The following is a 23,373-nucleotide window of genomic DNA, read 5'->3' as shown; positions in this document are numbered from 1 at the left end:
AAAATTTGCAGCTGACTTGGACAATAAGAATGAGACTGTTGGAAAGACTCTATTAGATTATTCTAGAAAGGCCTCTCTGGGCTCAGTATTTTGAAAATAATCTCTCAGTATTGTTTTAATCATTGAAGCTCTTTGAGAACAGGCTTCTTGGAGGCGTTATGTTGGAAGTTGTCTTTCATATTGAAGATCACCAAACTCAGAGCTAGAAATGCAAAGTTATCTTCTGAAATGACAAAGAAAATGCATTGTTTGTGGCTGGATGTGCTAATTTCCCTTTTGCTGCATACTAGAGAATCCATTTTCCAGCATCTGGTTTCCTGCTCCCTTTGGCAACTGGAAAGAGTGGAAAGCCATGTCTGGACCCAGCTTCTAGGCACTACAGAACTCCATCTTAGGATCGTACTTTTGATAATAACTGTATTTAAACAAGATGGAGCTCTTTACATGACAATGAATCAGAACAGCAGATTTTCATCAGTGAGAAATGGCCTGTTTCACAAAGCCACAGATGCTTGTCAGAGAACTGATTGTGATGAGTGTTATGATCTCTGCAAGTTTCCTTCTATGCCCTAAAAGACCCATGTAAGACCAAAAAGAACCTTAATTTTTGTGGGGTTTTTTGAAACGCTCTTTTTTATATTCAGACACATCCTTTTTGGTTTTTCTCTTAACCCTGCATTTCAAATATGTTCTGTAAAGGTTTGCAACCTTATCCCTCCCCTTCACATGCACACACGCACCCCTCCCTGCTCTGGTATTTCACAGTACTAATTTTCAACCTTTATAGCCCTTTTATAGACTGAAAGACCTTTTATAGAATGAAAGGCCATTACAAGCCCAGGCACCAAAGCTTGTCCAGAATCTATCTCATCTTGCTGCCTTCTAGCAAGTTAGCACTTTGAAAGTCCAGTTGCATTTAAAAAATTCACAACTTGCAAAAAAACTACAACAGTAAATTTGTGAATGCAAGTACAAACTGATATTACTGTTGGCCAGAAGCTGAGTATCTAATGATGGGGTGAACCTGAGGGAGTATGACATTAGGGTATCCTTTTAGAGTTCCCTTCTGTAACCAAAGGCTTTGCAGTTGCAGATGGACTTCAGTAGGAGGAATGAAGTCTAAGCTTTGAACAAGAGAAGGAAAAAATGGTGGGACAGAACCATGTCATCTTGTATTGCTTATAATTCATTAACACAGCTATGTGAACAGTAATGGGATCCTTGCTTAGCACTGGGTTTGATGAAAATCTGATTGGACATAAAGCTATCAAAGTCAAGCTTCTTTAAAGATCACAGTTCACTGAGCAACTTAAAAGCTTCAATAAAACAAAGCACATGCAGCCCTCTATTCTGGTGTTCTGCACAAGATAAGCTTCAAATAGTCTCTGCAGAAATAATGGCTTATTATAACAACTATTCACATCTAGTCACTGGACAATACTGTAGCTAAGGTAAAATGCAAAATGCTGTATTTGTGGAGAGAAAACTTCACAATTAGCTTTGTCAAGTCAGCTGGTTCAGAGCCTCATTAAAGGAAAGTGTATGTCCAAAGAAAGGTTCAGCTCCCACACGTAGATATTGAGGGCTTATGTATGTTTGTTCTGACAGAAAGCTGAATGACCAAGTCTGGGAAGTGTGTGAGTCTTGGCATGGCATTGCTTTTGCTTAGATAGGTGAAAGTGCAAACTGAAAAGACATGATTTCCAGAACATCTAGAACACAGAGCAAATGCTTGAATTCAGAGCACAGTATGGTACATGCAGATTGTAATTAATTGTCAAATACTTACAGGCCCAAAGACCTCCTAATGTTTTGCTGATTTACAATTAAACTATTAGATAAAATACAGTGTAGCTTAATATATGTGATAAACAGTAGTGTCTGTTTATGACATGTGAGAAGTCACCTGAGCAACTGGAACATATTAATCTACAGTATCTGCTGCCATGGGTCACAGCTGCATGGATTTTATCAAGGTCAGACTGAGATAGTCAATTCACAACCGGGACTTTAAAAGTGCAAGTGGCCAAAAGGATGTGTTTGATGCTTTGTAACTTTCAAACCTGTTGAGAGTTCCAACCTACACATCTAGGTGAATAATTAGATGAGAATACTTAACAGAAGTGGTGCAAAGGTGAATTACACTTCATATGCAGATATCAAGCTAGGAAAGCACTGAATAATATTCTGTCAGGTTTAGGAGGAGGAGGACACATCAGTCTGAGGATCTCCAGAAAAGATAGACATTGCAATATAGATGAGCATGGGAGCTTCTTTTGCTTTCACTGCTTAGGAAACTGCAGCAATGAGAACATGTCTGGTTCTCATTTTCTCATTCTCTCTCATGAGAACACGGTTCACAGAGAGGGGTTGTTGGTTAGCACAATGTACATGGGGTTAGAACCTGTAGGCATTGCCTTGGGCTCTGCTGTTGACTTCCCATACAACCGTAAAACCCATTGGCCCCTGTGTTCTTACTGAGGAATAAAACCTACTTTTTGCATACTTGTAAACCCAGTAGCAAGTGGAAAAAACAAAAAAAAAAAAGAGTGAACCTACCTTTTTGGTGACAAAATCTGGAAAATTTGAAACCTGATGTTGCAGGGAGGTGAGAAAACTGCATAGACTTTTGCTCATATTCCATCAGTCAGGATTCAGTTTTATTTCTCTTGAAATCAAGGAAGTATATCCACACTTTTATAAGTGCATATAGATAGGGTCCACCATTATTATTTATAAGTAATTCAGAACGGCAAAGTCTAATTTATCTTTCTTATACACAATTTTAATCCAAAGAGTCTCATATCCTGTTGTTCTATAATTAATTTATTTTTATGCTTCTTTGTTATGGTTTTGTGCAGTTTGGGCAAAAGCGTTACATTGACATATTTGCCACTGCTGTGGTAGGTATAATACTTCCCTTCACTACATGTGGACATCAAAGTTTGTGCCATTGTAGCCAGAAGGGAATGACTGTTGTCTGGATGGATGGCAATATTAGATACCAGGCAGAGAAATAAAAGGTCTTTTATAGATGTACACAATTCTTTTCAAGCAATTTTGTTGCTTTATTACTTGATTTCGTATTCAACTTAAAGTCTTCAGTCATGCTGGCAACTTTTATGTATGTTCAGAATGTACAGTAATGCCCTTGTAGTTTTGCTATCAGTTTAACAAATGTTTTAACTTCAACAACAGTTGATAATCTTCTAGTACCGTATCATTGGTTACGATTCGATAATACTGTTTCAGATTCCAGAAGGTATCATTTAAATACTCTTGTTGGAGGAAAGAACAAGTATGAAATACACAAAAAATCACCAAAGAACTAGCAGACTACCTTTTCTGGTAATCCCCCTGGAAGTCTGAGAAGAAAAGATAAGATCAAAAGGGCTGGGAGACCAAACTAGTCTTTAGCCTTTTCTCTAGGGTGACCTAATCTCCACAGGTCAAGGTTCAGTGCAGTGGTGCGGCAAGAGGGAGTTGGTGCTGGAGTGGTAAAGGCAGGCAGTTGTATTGTGAGGTTTGAACAGGCTAACTATGTGTGGTTGGCAAATGCAAGAATCTAGCAAGGAAAAAAAAAAAAGAAATTATACTTGTATTCTTCAACATAAACACACAAAGCTGTATTAAAAGACCTTTTCTTGTACATCTCCCCCAGCCAGGCTTGCTTCTTCATTACTTTTTTACAAATATACTGAGGATAACTAGCCATTTGTAACAAATTTGCTACCTGATAAAAAGCTGTTTCCGTTGAAATAATTGAATAAACTACATTTTTCAGCAAAGGGAAGAGCATACTAACAGTAGAGAAATATATTTAAATGCCAACATATATTAACAGATATTAATAATTGAATCTTAATAGAGAGAAGCATAATGGAGAGAAAACCTTAAATGCAGCATTTTAAATGCAAGCCACCAAGTCAGAGTAAGTCTGTAACTTGCATTTGTCTCAAAGAAGATTGCTAGCCCCTGCAATTCTGGATACCATCAGTTATGTTAAATTGTAAAACTCAATAGACTAGAAAATTAGGAATATATTTTTTATTTAAACTTAAATGTATATTCATCTACATTATTCTCCAGTAAATGAAAGGATAGTTTGTATCTCATACAAATCTGTCCAGGTTGAACATGAGCTTTTATTTAGAAAGGAATGGCTGCTATATTATGTGATGTATTTAAAGAAGGCCTCTAGTTCAGGTATGCAATGATTTTATCTAATCAGCACCCTTGCCTGGTGCCTGCCTGCCCTCCTCAGCTTCCTCAAGCTCCTAAAGGTACCCGAGCAATTCTGGAACTGTGCCAGAGCTGAAGCTGGGGATGCCATGGAATGACATGATGGACCACATGCACAATCCCTGGTCACACAAGGACCAGACCCATAAACTTTTATAAGCAGGACCCAATGGCAATAAAATTGCACCTTTTCTTACTGCCTCCTTAATTCCTTTCAAAAGCATGAGAAGATGTCAGAAAAAATTAAAAAAAAAAATTACTTGTCATATGAGGAGACAAATCAGAATTAAAGAAGTCAATCTCAGTGTAAGCATCATAGAGATAAGACTTGAACTAATATTTTGGAATGAGATGACTAGAAATAGGGTGGAGACAAAAAAGTGATTAAGACTGGAGCCCCTTCAAAGAGGGGAGAGGCAGTGGAAGCTTTTGGGGACTAGAAGGAAGAAATATGTCATGGGGAGTGTGAGGGAAGACTTGATGTCATAAACCATGTTGTCACTCTAGATGTCATATTGCTACAGATGGAGTTGAGTTTTGACCAGTCAGAGTAGTTCAAGTGGGCTGTAAGAGGCAGCTTTCTGCTTTTGCAGAGGAGCTCAGGAACCCCTTAAAACACAGTGGTGAGAGAAGTAATCACCAATCACACCCAACCAGTTCAGTAAGCTCTGAACAGAAAATGTATTTATGCTTTGATTTCACACATGTCTAAAGAGCAGTGCTCAATTTTCTACAGAAGGAAGTAGCCTAAAGTTAATTCCTGCTTCTTCAGAAGTTCTCCATAGGCAAAGCCTCCCCTCCCCAGCATGACTTCAGGTCAAGTGACTTTATCATATAACTACCATTTGCCAGGGAGTTAATTTCTTTCTAACACATATTTTTAGTTATGCCCAGTCCAGGACTACCTTCACGGGCAGCTAGAACAGAAGCCCCTTCAAACAGTACCAAGCTTTGACTGACAGGAGTAACATTCTTGGATTTATATTAACAATCACATGAGCAATAGAACAGGAATTTGCAAGAGTTTTTGTTTGGGGTTTTGGGTTTGGCTTTTTTTAGGATTACATTAGATTAGTATAAAGCAGATGGCAGGGCAGATAACGGGCTGGAAGCAGACAGCAGTAGAGTTCAGTGGACCTGTTATCTTTAGGATAAGAACAAGACTAAGGATAGCTTTGACTGACAGGGAAGAGGCAGTGGTTAGATCTCTGTTGTGATGAGCCTAGGTTTGGGAACAGGGATAGATGTGGGATGAGGTGAGTGGGTAGAACAGAGAGAAAAAGAACGAGCATAGAACCCAAAGCCAAGTTATCATGTGCACTCTGACACAGAACACATATGTTCTTCTGTGATCTCCACTCACCTTGCTGAGCTATCATAGAAGCCTTGGAAGCTCTCCTTCACTCTCTTTTCTAGCACAGTGCTTCAGGAAGTGGGATGAATTAATGATCTTGTTACTACAAAAAAGCAAGACATGACATTTTGGTGTTAGACTTCATAAACCTAAAACTGGTGATGGGGATGAACATCTGTAAAAGATTCAGGAAAATCCTTGTCACAAGTTGCAAAATATTTTAAGTCTTTGTGTTTCACTTGCAATCTGAGTACTAGGTAAGGGTCTTCCAGAAAGTGTTACTTAGTTCTCTTTTTTGGGTTAACATATACTCAATAACTTCAAAAAGCAAAGAACTTCAGATATTACGGAATTAATATTTGGTTATTACTCTCCCATATCTTGTCAATCTTGAAAACTTTACTTCATATTGAAGAACAAACTTGATTTGCTTCCTTTTTTGCACTGTATGAGTTTTTCATCTTTATCTTTCTTCTCTATTCAGACTTTTATATTTTCACCAATGCCATGTGCTTCCTACACTATTGCAAATTACTCTGTTGCACTGTACCTTACTCTTCTTCTTTAGAAACAGGGATGCAGGGATGGAAGTGGTAGAAACTGAACTGAAAAAGTGAAGTGAATAATCTCCGGTGCAGAAGTGGTGCTATAGGCATTCATCCATCATTACCAGTTACAACCTTGGAGGGAAAGGTCTCTGTATAAGGCTCTATCATTATTAATACATTGTATCTAAGAGGGAAACAGAATTGATCAGAATGATCAGAATTCTAAGTAGCTTTGTTAAGCTTTTAGATTAATGAATTCTCCAAAGTGGGATTTTCTAAAAAGCCATTCAGCTACCTGTCATTTCTGATTCATTTCTGAAACACCATGGCAGGGACAAGCATGTGAGAATTATGTCTTTTAAATACAGAGAATGGGGGGGCAGGGAAAGCAAGTAAGTGTCTTGACTGTCACTGAAATGAACTTGGATTCTGGAATTGAGCTACTCAACAGTATAAAATTGCAATATTTTATTTCAAATAAAAAGAACCAGTCAGAGCCATGAGGTTTCCATGAAACTTTTCCAAGGCAGTAGTATCAGAACAATTCTAGATTTAATTGATTCACTGATTACTGAAAATACATTTTAAGTTCTTTATAACTAGTGCTATCCCAGAAAAGGCCTGTGTATAACTGGGGGGTTAATGCAAAGCATGGAATACTCAGAGATGGTATGGATGAGACCAGAGTGTTTTGTGGAGGAGGAAGGTTGAGCTGCATGGTTGCCAGAACCAAAGACAGTGCCCTGCTCCTCTTCAGTTCACTAATATGTGTGTAGTACGCATATAGCTAATGCCTCTGCAGAAAAGGCTGAGGTGTGGGTACTCTTCACACCTTCTGCCAGTAACTGTGGACATTAAAATCACAGCTTGATTTCTCTCAAATAGGCAATGAAAGAGAATAAAATCACTTCCTTAACAGAAGGAGAGGAGGTAAAACGCAATGGGAAATAGAGACATAAAAGAGAACTTAAGGAAAACTTACAGGAATTGGCAGCATTATTATCTCTAGATGCTAAGCACTTTGTTTCTACCCAGACTCTCTAGAGCTACCTTAAGTATCATTATTTTGGTGGCTAAAACCCAGGTGAGGTACCTATATACCTGAAGAACTTGTGTCTGCTTGCTTCCTGGTAAAGAAATATTTGCAGGCTGCTGAAATTTCTGTTGCCTTGAAAAGTGGGCCCCAGTTTCACATGACTAAAGAACCAGTCATACATTCAAGATGTGAAATATCTGTTCTGTCAGCAAATAGTGAAGTACTGGATTTAAAACACCTGACACATACAATTCTGTAATATTTTCTTGGGCTTAGGGGATATGAATAACTAAATGAGCTGGTGGAACCCCAGATGCCACATAATGCCAACAGGAATATCAACAGGGAGGACCTATTCTAAATGCTAATCTCAGCAATTACTGGCTCTGGGGCTCTGCTTCTGGGACATAACCAGCTGCAAAATTCACTGATCTCAAAGTTTGACTAAGGGCATCACTGAGTGACTTTGATGCAGTCCTCTGTATGCACCTCAGAGCCCTTATATTCTCTTCTTTCCAAAATTCAGGGCTGGCATAGGAGCAACTACTTTTAGTTAGCCAGCCAAAGATTTTTCAATCCTCTCTTACATTCATAAGTTTTAACACATTTCAGGATAATTGTATCAGCCTTAGTAGCTTAGATTACTCTCAGAGTATCACAGATTGAGAGACCATCAGTCAGAATAGCCGACACATCCTGACACACTGAACACTCATTTTACAATGGTTACCATTATCATTATGTGTGTTCTAGAGATTACATATTGCATATAAAAAATCTTTAAGTGTCTGTCCAACACAAATAGTCTTTACACAAAAGGGTAAGGTAATCTGGCCCAATCACTCCTAGTCATGTCTTGTAGCTTTCTACTGGAACAGAATTAACAAATTCAGTCTCCTAGTGCCTTTGTACATGTGTGAAAATTTGTGCCAGAATTGCTTGTTTATAAATGATTGGAAAAATGTAATATTTGAAAGAAAACAAGATTATAATATTTTTAAAATACAGAATGGTTTGAACTCTGTGAAATTTTAAGTTTTCAAATTTAATGAAGTATATTTTTGACCAGAGAGCAATACTTTTGTCTATTTAGTTGCACATACCATACAATCTTTATGAGATTTATTTGAGCACTTTTTATCTTCATTTATCTTTTATTTTTTAATCTTTATTTAAAGTTGTAACAATAAATAACTAACAATAAATAAAACAGCAGCTCTGGTTACCATGCATGCAAAGTCAAAGCAGATTGCTTCTGTGTAGTAAATGAGCGCTCATACATTATTTAAAAGAAATTAATAACTTTTACTTACATAAAAATTCAGTAGCTTAACTTTTGGGGAGACCATACTTCTTTGATGGCTGAAGCATGGTGTTGTTGAAAGTTAAGCACAAAAATATGTCTAGTGAAAATGTCAGTCTGAGGGATTGAGGGATATTTGTTTGAACCTCCCCACCATTCAGTGCTGCTAGGAAGAAAACACCTAAGCAAGCAACATCTTTCTTATCTGAAATCTAAGTGACCTGGATGTTGGCTTAAGAAAATTTTCCTTAAGTTGCGTGCTGTCCCAAAACACAGGTGCCGCATGGATGGTAAAACAGTTGTGCTTTCTAGAGGCATCATTTGTACTTTCTGGTGGCTCAGACAGTCACTGTACATCTTGTTCCTGTGCTTCCTCTGACTGAAACACTCCAAATGCTTTATTTTACGGAAGAATCTGTATTACCAATGTAGTAAAGAAGTAGTGATACTCAATCTAGGCAGTTAATAGTTTTGAGAATCACAAGACACAGCGAAAGATGGGGATTGAATAAAAGGAGAAAAGAATGAAATGATAAAATTAGCAGGTTTTGCTTTGTGCGTAGCTGTCTTCACTTTCTACCAAAGCTGTTATTTCCATGTCTCTGCAGACTGAGGTGACATACACCGTGAATCTTGTATGTCATCCTGACTAGACTTTGGAGGAGGCCCCGCACTGACTCATGCCTAGGAAGTTTTATGAGAGACTAGATCTATTTTTATTTCCTAAAGATAAAATGTAGAGAAACTAATGTGTCTGTGAGAGCCAGAGAAGTCATGTAGTAAGCATGAAACATGACACAGTTATTAGTTTGGATTTTTGGGTTTTTTTACCAAAATGTATATCTTGACAGTGTGCATACCTAGCATATAATTTTCACAGTTACAGGGAACTTAAATGTAGAAGTCAATGCAAACTTCGAACCTAAATGGCTCTGTGCAATTTAAAAATTCAAGTGCCAGCTGAAACCTTCCTAAGGATAACAGCATGAACAGAGCACCTGGAAGTTTCCTCGAGAGAGTGCATTAGCTATTTTGAAAGAAAATAAGATGTTCTTTCCTTGACAGCACCAGCCTCTATTTGTCCCATGTCTTGCAGCAAGCAGCACTGTGGAGGTCTGTATCTCAGGCTGTGGTACACCTACCAAAATGGACTGTGTGCAGCCAAACCCAATGAAATACTCTGAAGGAGGGTGTTGTTAACCCTGTTGTGCTGCAGAGCAACATGGAGATAAAGTGTACACTCAGTGTTGGACTTGAGTGTGAACACCTGATAATTGCTTCATGCTCTGAAAAAAAGTGGTGACTCTTTCTGTCCCCACTTTTACCGCTAGAGGAATCAAAGCTCTTGGCAGTCAATGAAGAGCAGAGAGTGCACTATGGCCATGAGGACCATGGTCTCACACTGCACAATTTCATTACTGGACAAGTGGATAAGACCAGGATGTCATCTCTGACTTATTCAGCTATACCATGATTATGAGTTATGCCAAGAATCTTTCTGCCTTTTATTTTAGGAAATAGAAAGCATAGAAGAATTTATAAAATCATGATGCAGCCTGAGAAAAGCTTTGACAGGACCTGCTGTGCAAATGAGCTTGAATTGAATAGTGGACCGCAGGCCACTGGCTTCTTTCCAGATTTCCAAGAATACAAAATCTCAGACTATAGTCATGCCTTTCTTATACATAGAAATTTTTTCTCTGTGAGTGAATTGCACCTATTCCAGACCTTATGCTCAGACAGTGTGGGCAGTGTGGGGTAGAAATTCTGCCCGGAAGAAAAGGTTGGGGTATTTTCTTAGCTTAACCTAAAGGTTTTGGATCTGGTTTGAGACTTGGAACAAGAGTTGGGGAGATTAACTTGAGGACAAATTCAGGCAACAGTGCTAACACTCTTAACAATGCTACATTAATAGAGATGGGTAACATTTGTAGCTCTACCCTTGACATCCTATGCATCTAGTTCTTTTCAGGTTATGAAAGAGACATGTATCACATGATGGTTCATACTCTTCTAGAAATACATTCAGCTGACAGTTTACAGTTAGCAGCAGAACAGAAGAATGATTTGACAGATTAAGAGACAATATATAATGTAAATATTCTTTTTAAGAAGGACAAACAATGTGATTAGGTGGAAAGAGAATTATGTGGCATTTGAGTTCGTAATGAAAACCAGCGAGATGTTATTAGCACTTTGATGCAAAGTTATCAAAGAGAGAGATGAAAATTAAGAACGAAAGATTAGAGTCACATGTCTTGTTTATACTAAAATCCCTCACATTTTTTCCATAAACAAGTGGTGTACAAGCAGCAAGCTTATAAAGCAAATATAGAAACAAATTAATTTTCATAAAGAAAGTACATTAATTGGGTTGTTTGAAAAGATAGCTCAATTAGTGATATAAAAATTTCATACACATATGCATGCAACTTTATTTGCACAGGTGAAGAGTGAATTGCCTATAATGAAATTAATATTATGGGTGGGAAAATAAATTATGAAATATAGAATGAAGCAAAAGCTGGTAGAGGATTGAGTGGAAATTATTTTCTGTATCTTTTATCTGAATTCAAAGCAGTATCTTTTTTTCAATGGTAGAACTAGCTGCAGTTTGTAACATGTCACCTCAAGCCATAAGAATGGTGGCCTAGGTGGTATTTGGCTTAAAATTGTTTTTCAGCATTTGTTTGTCCCACAGCAAATTGTGAGTTAATTCTTTTATCCTCTGAATTCAGTACAAAGGCTAACATAGAGCAATGTCCTATTTCTCATGCTTTTGTTCTGTCTTTCATTCTGTTCTTAGTCTAACAACAAAGTTGTTGTGTTGTTGGGTTGTTTTTTTTTTTTAATAAATAAGCACTTTTATTTGACAGTTCTTATCTAGAGATAAATACAGTCCAAGGAAACAGATGTCTCTTCAACTTCTGTTGAGATCAAAGTAAAGGTGACTGTATAACCCCTTTTAGTTCATTTGGGTTAAAAGCCAGTAGCAGGCAGCTGTCTTTCCCTTTGGTGTCTGCTACAGGAGGATGGAAGGAGACATTGTAAGTCAAGAGTTGCCAGCAGTGTAGGGCTGTAGCAGAATGTAACACGTACTGCATGGCTCACACAGTACTCTGATCAAACAACAGTTGTACACACTGCTTCAAGGAGAGTAAACTCCAGGACTGTATTGTTCAGCAGCTAAAGGTATCTTTTCCCTTCACAATACAGCTAGTGTATTGATTTTTTTTCATGCCATTCACACAAGGAATAGTAACAGCATGAAAGATACCATGCTAGAGCATGTTACTTGCCTGTTTGAGTTTATGTGTGTTCTCTGCTAGCGGCCAGAACCAGAAACTTTGGAGGAAATTCTGCAGAGAATTCTTCTGAGGAGGAATAAACAGTTTTGTCTACCTTTAACAAACATGGTTTTATAACTGATTGATGAAGATTTTTTATTTAAGTTTTCTTTTTTATAAACCAACTGTGTTTATTTTTTCTAATTTAACAGATTATCTTTTCTAATTTAATACAGTGGTTTCATTAGCTATAAAAATGTCTAATGCTTTAGAATTTGATGGCTTTCATGTCTTTTTCCATTTGTTTTAATCTAGTTATCATAGGCAGACATGAAATGTAACACCCCCTCATTAAAATAAATGTAATGTTGTGACATAAACTGACAGAAGCAAGTAAGTCCCAAGATAGTGTTCTTCTCAGCCTTCTCTCTTTCATACTGCCAAGATATGATATAAAACTAGATTCCTCACTCACAGTGTATAGAAGCAGCAGGGTTAACACAAAGAGAAGTCAGAAGAGTTTTTATATTTTTATTTATATTTTTCAACCTGGAACTCCATGAATACTCCTAACACATTGTTTCAGGATACCTAGAAGGCTATAAATTATTGTGATTAGGGTGACAGAATGGGTTCTTTAATGTTGCCTGGAGAAAGGCCCCTGTTAGAGGTAGCATTTTAAAATGGTGGCAGAGTAACCAAACAACAAAAAGACACCAAAATCAGAAAGAAATCAGAAAAAAAGATATTTATGCCTTTTTAATCTCTTTGTTATGTGTTGTGTTGTTAATATCATTACCTAGCACTTTGTTATACTTAAAATGTACTTTTTTAATAGTCATGGCAAACTCTGAAAACCAGTATTTTGTTTTTTTCTGATGGTATCACACAGAAGACCATTTTATTGTGCCTCCCATTGTAAGAGAAATGCATAGCTGTATAGCAGAAATAAATTATTACTATTTGACAAAAAGCATCATTTCTAGATACCAAGCATATAGACAAATATCGTGTCCCAAAAGAATTCTCAATCTCAAACATGTCACTGAACGTAAAAAGTACATTTGTGTAGAGCTTGTGCTGTGATATTTACCTATGACATTTCCCTGGCAAATTGAGTTGGAATATATTTTCCAAAGGAGGGTAGTATTTCAGTTTTGTTTGATGTGTAAACATACTGACATAAAACATATCCACTTCAATTTTAATCAAGGTTCATGTCCTAGTGTCTGACTGCGTTTGCAGGAAACAAGTTGTACAGAAATTCAGAGCTTCAGAATATGGTGTATGTGTGGAGTTTGGGGGCAGATAGGCATGTTACAAATGCTGGTGATTAGGAAAGTGTAAAGGACAGTTTTAAACATCCTGGGATCTAAAATCAAGCTGTATCTGCATTGGATGTTAGAGGATTCTGTTAAGGATCGAACAGAAAAGGAAAACCTAGGTGGTTTAGTGAATAATTGATGCTAGGCCTTTGTAATTTATTTTTATCACAGGAAAATGACAGTAAGTCACTGTATAGGCAAGGTCCCTGGGAGGATTTGGGAAGGGATACCCAGCAAAACTGTGGTTCCAGCTACAAACAACTTACTTCAACTTTGCAGATCTTCGTCACAAGTTATAAAGCTAATTATAACCTTGACAAAATACAGGAAATTAAATCAAGACTTTGGATTGGCTGCCAGAGCAGGCAATTAAATCCCTAAAAATGCTTGTGGCAGCAGCTTTTCTCAAACTCATCTTCCCAGCAGACATTGCCAAAGAGTGATGGGTTTTCATGTTAATTTTAAACAAGCAGGTTATAATACACATAATGACACTCCAAACACAAATAATTCAAAATTTAGACTGTTTGTTTCCAGGGATGGGGCACCTAATGACCTCTCTGTTCTGCTTTAGCAAGTTCCCCTTAGTCTGAATAACATCATGTCTGACCTCTTGTCCTTTTTTTCTGAAATGTTCAATATTTCCTGGATTTGTATTGAGAGTTTGGGTAGTTTGAGTTGCCCTGCCTGTTACCTGAGCTCAATACATAAATATAAGCTAAAAAAGGCAAAGCCTCACACAATGTAAAATGTTGAAATTCTTCATTCAATTCCAGTTTAGGAAAGGTGAGCTTTAGAGGACCAAAGCTTAGACCTGGGTTTAACATTCTACTTCTCAAAGCTTAAAATTCAAGTATGTATTCCTCTCCTTCCTCATTGCCAGCAGGGCACCCCATGGGAGCTATTCTATCCTATGCTATCCCAAGTTAGCAGGGTCTGTGTGAGGTGGTGTGTGCTGTTGCAGTTTCAGCTAAACATGGAAGATTAATGGGGTTTGTGAGGAGACTTCATAAGCGAAAGTATGGCCTTATCATTTTGACTGTGTCTGAGAAGAGAGTAGGGGGTGTTTGTTCTGGCGGCCTGTCCCCATTCATCACTAGTACTATGGCTTTGTTATGACACTTCAGTACGATTGTGCAAGATGGTATCCTACATTTTAGTGCAAGAGGTGGCTGGCTGTGCTACTCCCTCCTCTCATGGCTTTGGCAGATGCCTGTTCTTACCAGAAGGATCAGTCCTGAGTGAACGGAGGCTCCTGCTGGCAGCTCTGGGGAAGATAGTGTAGCTGGAGAGAAGGAAAAGCTGAGAACATCTGTTTGCACTTACCCTACTGACCATCTCAAATCTGGTCTCCCTGGGGCAGCAGCCTAACCCCATCCAGGGGCACCAGGGGCACTGCAGTGAGCTGCAACATTCACTGTGTTCATCAGATTAATGATGTTCATCAGATCTAAGCACTATCTCTAATCACAAACTCAGTTCCAGAGCTCTGTGTTTATGATATTAAAAAAAAAACAGAATAGTTGTTCAATACCACAGAGCAAACACAAGGTAGTAGCAGCACCATATCTTGCTGGGATGACCCCTTTTTCTGGAGCAGGAAGCCACAAGGCGGCATTGAAGCATCACTTTCCCAGGAGGAGCAGCCAAGGTGCAGATAAATGGGGCCAAAACCCTCCAACCTTTTTCCCACTCCATCATGGGCAAGTTTTGCATGTCAGCTGGAAGCTGTATGCTCTGATAGTATTACAGTTCTTCACTGGAAATATAAATGAGCCAAACCCCGAAATGCTGAGTGTTTGAAGTGGCTTGGCTTTTAGTGTTGGGGTTTGAGTTGTTTTTGTTTTTTTTTTTAACATTTGCAAATCTGTGTGCTTGTTTCTGCTTGATGGAACCCTAGGCAGCCCCAAGGAAAGTTGCTTTAATATCCTTCCAACTAGATTGCAGCCAGAAACTCCAGGTTATGCTTTGAGTGCCTTGTGCCTATGCATTCCCAACCTAAATCCCACATCAGGCATGTTCAGATAAGTTTGGAAAGGCTTTGCAGTGACTCATCAACCCTTTCTGTGCTTAGCAGGATAGAAATTCAGATCCTTCAGAGGTTTTCTCTTTACAAGGTTTATGTAAAGCTTCACCTCAGAGCTGAAAAGATTTAGGAAAAAAGTTGAGAACAGCAAATCCCTCTGTGCTGCATTCATTGATAGAACATTGTTTTCCTCCTACTGACTGAAGCTTGATTCAAACCTGATTATTGAATTAAATGTACATTTTGTATTCATCAAACAGGTTCTGATAATGGATGCCTTCATGTTAAATTTCCTAATCTTAAACAAACTAGGACAAATTCTCCACAGTGAAAACTGAAGCCTTTACTTGAAAACAGAGATCAAATACTTCAGACGGAAGATTCCAAGTGAGAAAACAATGAAGACATACTTGGTAAGAAGTAAGAACAGTCCTTCTGGACTAAACTGACCACAAGCTTTTAAAATTTAAGTTTAAATGATGGAGATCAACTTAAATTAATTCCTTGAATTGTTTAACACATCATATAAAAATAATAATCAAGTAAATTAATTCCAGAAGCTGGAGAAAGAAAGAAATGAAATTAAAAATTTGCAAGAATACATTTTTCACATTTGAGCTGAACTTGGATGTTGCAAACCTATCCCAAGGCCAAAGAACTGATAGAGCCCAAAGACATTTTTGGAAATTGTTGAACAATGGAACATGAGAAGTGCCCACATTTTGAAGCCTGAGCAGCCGTGCATGTAACCTCTGCAGGACCAGTGCTTCCAGACGCCTCAACAGGATGCATCTCCCAGTAAACTCCACAACAGTAACAAATCTTTGTGATTGTCATTCTTAAATTCTGAAGCATAGGGATTATCCTGAGCAACTTTCTTTGGCATCAGTTAATGCTTGTGAGCAGCTTCTCTTTCTCTCTTTCCAGTTTTTTCTTTATTCTTTTTTTCCTTCTTTCTTTCTTTCTTATTTTCTTTCTGGCAAGTGTATATGAGGTGATAAGCAGCCTTCACTGCTTTAAGAGTGGAGAGAATGACAGGCAGAGAAGCACTGCCTTTATGTAAAGTTGCCTTTCATCCCAGCTGGGTTTTAGCTTGCAAAGCTGTATTTTTGAAAGGAAAGGTTGTCTGCCAGCTGACACTGATATTTTTATATATAGTGCATGCTAGAAAATAGGTCTTTCCACATTCCCTCCATTTTTCAAAACAGCTGTTAAGTCTGTCAGTTCTGGAATAAGGGATTAAAGAGAAATTGTGTGGGCCGATAGGGGCTGTGGAATGTGTTGATTAACATTCCTGGTGAGTTCTGTCCATGAAGCAGGGACAACAGTATGGTCTAACCTTGACACTTCAGTCTCTAGCCATTTCAGCCTTAAGTATGGGTTCTGAGATTTAATCATTGCTGCTGATTATAGCTTTGTAATATAGTTATCAGCCCACAATAAGTGGAATAAACAGGCCACGTTCCCTTTCATGAGTTACCACACAGCCATCAGAAGAGAGCAACTTTCTGTGGCCAATGAGCTGAAAAAGATCAAAGCAAAGTCCTAGAAGCAAAGGCAGATAAGCCCTGTGATCCTCTCTCAAACCCAGTCCCTTTGTGTGGGTTTGAGATTCCTACAATTGACTTCCTCAGCAGGTCCACGGGGCCATTCTCCCAAGTAAAGACTAACCTCCACAGCCAGCACCCAGGTGCTGTGCTTGAAAGGACCAATTTAGGTCAGTTGAGAAAAAAAAAAAAACCAACGAACTTTTACATATGTACCTATTTTTGAGTCTAGCAATGATCTTCAAATAGCTGTGAAAGGCAGAGAAAGAAAAGCAGAGATCATGAAAAAGGAGACTGTAAATCTGCAGTTCTTTGGAAGTGCATCTGGCTTGCTCTGAGGGAAGGAGTGATGTGCTGGCTACAGATAGATTTGGGTTGTTTGCGGCAGAGGTTCTTAGCCTCTTTCATACCTGGAGACCTTTCTCCTGCCTAGCCAGGCTATATAACAATGTGAGCAGGAAGGTGTGATTATGGCCAAGCTCCTTGTAATCTGGAGAACAGTGATTTTCAGTTTTAATCTGTTTTCCTTATTATTCAGAATATTTTGTTTGTTGAATGGTTTGTACAGAATTGGGGGTGTGAATGACTCCTTACAAGCTCATATAGAAAATCCTTCTTTGTCACAAATAATTTGCCTTGCAAGGAGCCAAATTATGGGGAAAAGACATGTAGAAGAGTTGTCAGTTTGCTGCTTGTAGGATTGTCATGGGGTCTTGTATGACATCTTTCATTAGTTCTCCCATGTCTGTAAGCTCAGGCTCCTGACAAGAAAGGAAGTAAACTGCAGGTAAGGAAGAAGTCACATTTAGCTCGGAGGTTCTTGGTGATTCCTGTCAGGAATTGTTCATTGCTGCAGCTGCTGCAGTACTGGCAACAGTATATAATGTCAATTTTAGTTTATTGAAGTGGGATTGTAGTCCTAAATCATGCAAGAACAGGTTGTAAGAACAATAGAGCTGGCAGATGCCAAGCAGTGCTCTCCCATGAAAAGTATTTGAACATGCAGAAGAAAGGGCTGAGGTCTACAGAAAGCCAAGGGTAGACAGTGAGGCCAAATATGTCTCCTGAGAGCTCAGAGGATGGATAAGAAATGTGCCAAGGAGCTGAAACACCTGGGAGCAGGAAAGATGAAAGAAAGTAGTTGTCATCTGTGTGTCACTTGCTGCCACACAAAACCCCAGAGCTGCTTCTGGGGAGGGACTGAGCAGGAGAGAATGGACTGAGATGGGGAAACACAGAATGTAATTCAATGTTGGCTTATTGATTTGGGCTGGATGTTAAGGAGGTTGCCTACACCACAACCAAATGGACCCTCCCAAAGAAGGCACTGTGAAGTCCAAGGGGCTCAATGAGAGAGCAAGCTGCAGCAAGCCATAGTTACCAGTGCAGGAGTGGATGGAAGGACAGTAGATGTTTTCATTACAAAGGCACCACTTTACCTGTTAATGGAATATTCTTTGTTTCTTAGATTTTTCTGTCATCCCATTAAAATCATGTGTTGCATGCATTCTTAGTTGGGGACCGGCTTTTTCTATGAGATTATTTTAAAACGAAAATGCTAAGCATTACAAACTAATGTAAATGACAACAAAGCCTAGATTCCAGCATTCACATGTTACTGCCTACTTTAGGCGGTGAAATACTTCATATTTCATTTAACTACTAAAAATTGCTGTTAAAACAAGAATCTGGGGGCTTATAGTAAGGTAAGAATCTGTATCAGAAATAGGTCAATTCAAATAGCTATGAAAATTGGACATGATTAAAATCCATTCTGAATGCTTTGTGGTTTTTTGCTTCTATTGGGGAATTGATTTCTTTATTACATTGTCATCTTTTTGCACTTTTACTGCAGTACTTACATTAAGTGCCTTGCCTCTGTTATTTCTGGAAAGTTTCAGTCAATGACATGGAAATTATAGATTACTAGCTGCCTTTAAATGTTATTTGCCCCCCCCCCCCAAAAAAAAAAAAAAAAAAAAGGGGGAAAAATTATCCACAGGAAAATATTCCAGTTTTGTCAAGCTAAATCACATTTTCTGGATTACAGTGTCACACATACAACATATGTCACTTGTTTTGGAGTGAAATGCAGCTATGCAGAATCTTTGCACTGCAGTTAACTGTCTTTAGCAGGAAGCAGTAGATGGCAAGGTCTATCTTAGGCAAATGCAGAAAAATGAAGAAGCCTCACAAGTATAAGACTGCAAAGGAAGGCTTGACATAATCTTCACAGGAGGACCAGCTGTTCATAAAATCCTCTTCCCTTAGGTGGCTTATGAAAGTCTGCTTACCTACAGATTGATCAGTGGTCTCATAATTTAACAGATGATCAGTAATGGAATTTGTAGCAATAACTGAAGACTGATTACTCCTGTGCCAGCTGAGAAGCCTTAGGGCATTTGAGACATCAATATCAGTAATTGTGTCCCACAAGTCTTTCAGAAGACACATGCCCTTCTGGAACAACAGCTGAAGACCAGGTGAGAAACCCTAGGGATCTTTAATGATAAAGGGTTATCTTTGGGCAACTGAATTGTGCCTAGTGGTATTGTTATGGACAAAATTGTGTATTTTTACTGCAGGAAGGTGATATATATGCAAAGATATTCCTGTGTGTGTGAGGAAGATGGCACAGCCCTAACTGTTGCTTTCATCTGTTCGGAATTCTAAACAGAGGTTGAAATCTGAGGATGACTCTAAAAGCCACATTGCAAGTAGAGAAGTTCATTTTATTTGGCTTAAGGGGAGAAGAAAAATCCCAAATGTACAATGCAGCACATGCTGTTGTCTCTGTGCCTAGGTTTTTCTCTTTGGACACAGTAGATCCCAATGACCGTTAGATCAGCTTTTTAATACTTCATCACACTGAGTTCAAGCAGAATCAAATGAATGGCTCTACAGGCCCGTGGGTGCTGCTTCCTCTGGAATGACATTTGCTAGCATAGCAGTTCTCCAGTGCACCCTGAGTAAGACAGAGGACAGGTGCTGTGTGATCTGGATTTGTTTAGCTCTAGTAAAAGCATTCATATAAAAACCCAAACATGCTGAAAATCCATACTCTGGTTTACTTACCAGTTAGTTTGTTCAAAGGCTGTATTGGGAAGCGCCTGTTGGTTGAGAACCTCCCAGACATAAAACATTCTGTGTACTCTAGGAGTGATGACAGCCAGTCCTGGTACTGCTATTACATATGTAAGACTTCTGCTAATACAGGTACTCCCAAAGTGTTCATATATATATATGTATGTTCACCAAAGTACTTAACATTGCAAGATATCTAACTGAACACATATGGAAAAGAGAAAATAGAAACTATTAAGCCCAGATGAAATACCAGCAGGAGCTGTTTTGGCAATCTGTTCCCCCTTTATCGGAGAAGCAGAAGGCAAGTTTGGTAAGTTTGGCCAGCCAACATTGAGGCAGCTGCTGTCCTCTTTGGGATGTGAGGCCACCAGAGCAAGGTCATGCCTTTTCCAGCTGTTTGGTTGGTGTTTTGTTGTTTGTTTGTTGTTTTTTGTGTTTTGGTTTTGTTTGTTTGTTTTTTTAATAAACAGTGTTCCTGTTTTTCTGAGCCTTTGAATGGCTCATATAAGGTCTCATGGCTCATATAAGGTCTCATAGGTTCTTCAGGCAAAAAATGGGACCTTATTCTTCATTATTACCAGGTTAAACCTATCTGAGATTGTCTGAAGTGAGCTGGGACACACACACATTGTCCTTCAGCCAGCTGAACACTGGAACAATGGCCTCCATCAAAGTGAGGGAAATAAATAACCTGGGGTAAGCAGGGTTTGTCTGCAGTCTGCACACCTAGCTACAAAACAATAGTCTATCTTTAGCCTGAATCTGTCATTAGCTGACAGAGAGGCAGAGACTTTCAGCATGTAGCAAACACATCCACCCTGGTCTGCAGAAAATCCACCACTTCCTTAAGTAGCTGACAGCTTTCTATCAAGAGATCTATACAAGGACAAAAAATATTCAAGTTTAAATGTACTTGTGTGCTTGACTGTATCATCATTCTCAGTCCATAGAACATGACTAAATTTTATGAAATACATAAAAACATTTCAATACTCAGAGTTTCATTACTAGTAATATCTGTTATTGAATAGATTAAGTTATCCAGTTTTTGATCACTTGATTAGCAAGTGGTCATTTAGATGAAAAAAAGAATATAAGAATTGCTAAAGGAAACAGTTTTGACAACTAGTTTTGAATTATAACAGTTGTCTCAAAAATTTGGGTTTTGATTGTTATAATGGATGCATTGCTAATAAAAGACAGTAGTTAGCCATGCAAGCAGTCACTGGACATGGCCATCAACAAGAGGTAGAAGAATAAGTTTTGTTAATAAGCTTTAGATTTTCATTTGTAGGTTAGGATGATGTAACTTACCAACCATGCCTTCTGCCCATACTTTTTTTCCATGCATTTGGGAACCAATTCCCAAGGTAACCACTGCTTAGATTTCACTTGGTCTTAGTTTCCAGAGACTTTATGGACTTTTCACTTACATTCTGTATGCAGGAAACAGAATTACATCACATTTAAAATAAGCACAGGAATTTTTGGTTTATCACTAACTAAATATTTGCTATCAGATATCCAAGTAGATAAGGTAGGTAAGGTTTTCCTATTTCAAAACATGTCTTTGTACCTAGGAGGAGCTCAAATGGGCAATCAGGAAATACACAATGTTAAGTAAAAATGCATTTTTGTCCACAGAAAAGGAACACATATTTATTGAACCAATACAAATTAAATATAACAATTTCTATAGTCAGGGGAAAATGTGTCCACTTTACTAGGTAGAGCAATTGCTGATCTTCTGGATACTTTGCAATCTGACTCTAGCTAGTTTGTGGATGACTGTTTTTTCACTTCTCTAATCCTATACACAAGTGAAGATAAAAAGAAATAAAAAAGAAATATGCTTTGAGATCATTAATGTATCAGAACTAGACATTACAGCCATGGTAAAATTTAAGAAACTTATACCTTATTATAAAAAAAACCCAAAACCTAAAAGGAAAGACTATGGCCTGTCTTGAGGTCTCAGGGCTCAAGTGTTTTTTGGTGACACTGCTTGTTCGGATGCCAGCACTGCTCATCAGGAATTATGGTGCTCAGTGGTAGAACTGATAATCTGAGTAATGCATCTGAAGGAAGGCCAGATGGCCAAACGCTGCCCTTTATTTCTTTCTGAAAGGTTATGTGGCCCAAAAATAGATTAGTAACAGTGGCAGATGTGCAAGTCCTTCCTTAGCTAAACTATCCCAGCCATAATTATTTTCCCAGTCTTTTTGTTTTGTTGTTGTTCTTTGGCCTTTGTCTGCATTTCTGTGGAAGTAAGATGTGATGTGTGATGAAATGATCTATGATCATGGTATTCAAGATCCAATCAGACACAAAAAGAATCAGCAATATCTTAAACTGGAGTAAGTCTTGAGACCTCATCAGGTTAATGGATGTAAACTGTATATTAATTCTTGGGGTATTTATTCAAACCAAACATAGCAATATCAGTTTTGACATTAATTAAGAATATCATATAAACCCTAGTTATCTGGAATATTTTTATCACATTATGCCCTTTGGCTTCAACACTTTTAATGTAATTATCTTTATAATACTCCTGTGAGATAAGGAAGTACTGTCAGACAGCAATATCCAAGCTTTTAGAAAAGGATTGGTGGAGATCAGGGTATTGAAATTATATTTCATTAGACTCAGACTGGCATTCTAACTATGGAGGCCCTCCTTCTTTTCCATTCTTTCATCTTGTTCACTGAAGAAAATACTGATAATAATACAGACCGATTCCAGTGTATGGGAAGCTCTTTTTTGTTTAACATTAGGCTTTAGGTAACCATTTAAAAATGTGTGTTTAAAAATATGCGTGCCCTAATGAGAAAGGAAAAACACCCTTTTTTTGTGACACTAAGGAAGAAATTGTAAAATGTAGACCTAAATAAGCTCCTAGAGTTAAAGGCTGTGTTCAAGGTCAGAATGGATGAGGCTCTGAGCAACCTAATCTAGTCGAAGGTGTCCCTACCCATGGCAGGGGGTTGGAATTAGATGGCCTTTAAAGTTCCCTTCCAACCCAAAACATTCTATGATTCTGCGATTCAATCATAAAGTAATACCTCATGGCTGGTAGTCATAATGTTTGGTCTTTGCTGTTAGGAGGAAACTAATACTGTAGTCTGTGGCAAAAATGCTTTTTTGTATTCACAGGGTGTAGACCCAGAGCAGTTACATCGCTTTCCACAGAGTACACATAGCAGTGCAATTTGGGGCAATCAGTTATTAGGATCTGGAGTCACCCTTTAAACACTGCTTACTGATTAATATATCTATTTCTGTATTGCCTGCCTTACACATTTGAAGAATTAAAACTCAGTTAAAAGAATCAATAAAATCTATTTTCTGTTTTCTAAGGTTTGCTGGTCATGATTTAATTTGACAGTAATCTACATCAGAATAAGATTTTACTATAAGATTAGTTCTACTGAGACCATTTACTCTGGTGGTTACTTCAATTAAATACCAGGAGTTCTGTTCTGGATAAATTACCACATTGCAACTAAGCACTATTGTTGCTGTTGTTATTAATTACATTGTGTCTTAGATTTTAATAACTCATTACAGATTAACAAAAATCCATATAAATCATAAAGGAGATGTGAATTCTGCTAT

The 23,373-nt window shown here is 38.1% G+C and overlaps 1 long non-coding RNA gene across 3 annotated transcripts in view; it reads left to right on the top strand.

Moving 5' to 3' along the window:
• Positions 1 to 18,447, top strand: part of LOC121084987 — a 95,014-nt gene extending 76,567 nt beyond the window's left edge. For 2 of the 3 annotated variants that reach the window (XR_005826917.1, XR_005826916.1), the window contains exon 5: positions 15,382 to 15,672. This is a non-coding gene — a long non-coding RNA (uncharacterized LOC121084987). The other variant, XR_005826918.1, reaches the window with a different exon arrangement.
• The last annotated feature ends 4,926 nt before the right edge of the window (positions 18,448 to 23,373 follow it).

The sequence above is a fragment of the Falco naumanni genome, chromosome 3 (assembly GCF_017639655.2).
Source record: "Falco naumanni isolate bFalNau1 chromosome 3, bFalNau1.pat, whole genome shotgun sequence".
Taxonomy (NCBI): domain Eukaryota; kingdom Metazoa; phylum Chordata; class Aves; order Falconiformes; family Falconidae; genus Falco; species Falco naumanni.
Note: the sequence above shows the minus strand (reverse complement) of the source record. Positions and strands in the feature narration are given on the sequence as shown.